Source organism: Aphis gossypii, chromosome X (genome assembly GCF_020184175.1).
Source record: "Aphis gossypii isolate Hap1 chromosome X, ASM2018417v2, whole genome shotgun sequence".
Lineage (NCBI taxonomy): Eukaryota > Metazoa > Arthropoda > Insecta > Hemiptera > Aphididae > Aphis > Aphis gossypii.
The window spans coordinates 15232485-15234689 of record NC_065533.1 but is presented as its reverse complement, the minus strand read 5'-3'; the positions used below and the strand labels follow the sequence as shown (position 1 = coordinate 15234689).

At 28.5% G+C, this 2205-nt stretch overlaps 1 pseudogene; it reads right to left on the bottom strand.

Annotated features, from left to right (window-relative positions):
* Positions 1 to 295: 295 nt before the first annotated feature.
* LOC114129285 (uncharacterized) lies at positions 296 to 2205 on the bottom strand (annotated as a pseudogene).

Sequence of the window (2205 nt, the reverse complement as noted above, 5' to 3'; positions counted from 1 at the left end):
CAAAAAAACACACATCATTGTAAAATCAATGCATTCAATTTCGTTCATACCATAAAAGTACAGATATCAAATTATAGATATATTATATGCTACAGGCCCATAACGTATAGCTGGTCCATTTTTCCACCCAAACACTAATTATTCTTATTTTATTATCATTTGTATTTTGTGGCGGCTAAAAGAGAAATCAATATAACATTTCTCTTGTATGTAGTATATTTCACTTTTTCAAATCGAAATGTTTTGTATATGATAATACACATGATGTGCAATAATAGCAATAATGCAATAATAGTCACATCGTAAATTCGGATTTGTAGTATACTAAATTTTGAATAATTTCTTTTGTACTATTCCTTTCGTCATGTGTGACGTTACGTTTGTCACAAGTTATTGCCCTATTAATTGTTCTTAATGTATGAAATAAACATATGGTTAGTGAAACTTCAGGGAAGACTTGCTTAATTACTTTTCTTTCTTTCATATCTTTTTCTGTAACGTATACCTGAGTATTAACTGAGATTGGATTAAGTTTTTTAATCGTTTCAAAAAACCATTTCAATGTTTGTTGTTTTTCATTAACTAATAGTTTGGTTAGCCTACTACTAATATTTCGGAGACAGCGAGCTCATTGTGCATTGTTGGTACAGCGATCAGCATACTTAGCAGTATTAAGTCAATTAATTTGTAGGTCGTATACTCGTATCAGCAAAAACTACCTTTAATACCATCATTGGGAAATTCTTAGTATATACTGGATATTATTTAATTTTGTAGTTTTAAATAGATTTTTAAATTGTAATAAAATATTACTTCAGGAAATGCATGGAATGATTCAGCCATAAATCGGTCTTGTATGAAAATTCCATTAAAGTTATTCGCCTCATCTGTTGAAACTTCTACGTTACAATTATGTTAGGTCTTCAATTTATTTATAACTTCAACTAAGTTATTGTTTAAGTCATGTTTTCCTTCAAAAAAAAAAATAATATTTATAGAAAGATTACCTAAATTAAAAAAAGAAATCACTAAATTAAATTATAATTTTTTTCTTACTTGCTGTAGTACGGATGTTTGACAAGTCTTTCAAAGTTATAATTTTGCCACTATCATTCATTGTCTTATTTTATATCATTTTTTTATTTGCTTTCAGGTCCATCAGCTCTAATATAATAGCCTTATTTGCAGGATTAATTTTCCTTTGATTAGGGAGATGAGAGTATAAGACCCTAGAAATTTCATGATTGTGAAGTTCTGTCATTTTGGTGATTACAAGGGATTTACCATCGTCTGAAGCTCTTAAATAAATTCCAGCTTCGCATCCTCTACGCATTGTACTTAAACAATTTTAATATTTTGAATCTTGACTTTTAAAATTTAGCTATATAATATAAACCTACTTACGATGGGATGCGTTAGTCAAGTGTAATTTTTTTTTTGTGGCTACCTCCGTGCACACAACAAAATTTAATTTAATAGTACTTTAATGCTATTAATGCTGTAACCATTATTCCATTTGGATATTTAACATTTATTGAGGCCAATGTCTTGCAGTCTTTTATGAAATAATCTACATAATTTGTATTTTTGTAGACCTCAAAACAACTTTCTAATTCCTCAAACGATTTAAAAGTGTCTAAGAGTTTCATATTTATATAAAAACTTAAAAAAACTTTTGAAAAACAAAAAACACACTTTGAAAACTGAAAAAACTGTGAATAAACTTCTATAGGCAACTGCGAATAAACTCATATAGGTACTTGTCATGAGATTTTCTTTTCTTCATTGTTTTTAAGTCAAAATGCATAAAAATGTACTACATGTCTACATCATAATTTTTTCAGCTTGAATTAAATTAGTACATTCAATACCAGAAATCAGAATCCCGAATAAATGATTCGAATGCAAAGAGCCGTAATAATAACGGACAGCGATCGAGTACTTATATAGTTAGTTTCAGGAGTATAGATAACTCTATGAATTTATATAATTAATACTTAACACAACATTTTTTCATCGAGGGTGACTAAAATACATATTATATAACGGTAATGCAAAAGTCATTATTTTGGTAGGTATTATACATCCCATTATAAGGAAGTACCTATACTTGCGAACTGGAATACCAATGATTTGCATCTGTTGATTTTTTAATTAGACACATGAGTGGTTTTCAACTCTAGAACTTAATAGGTAAGCCACATG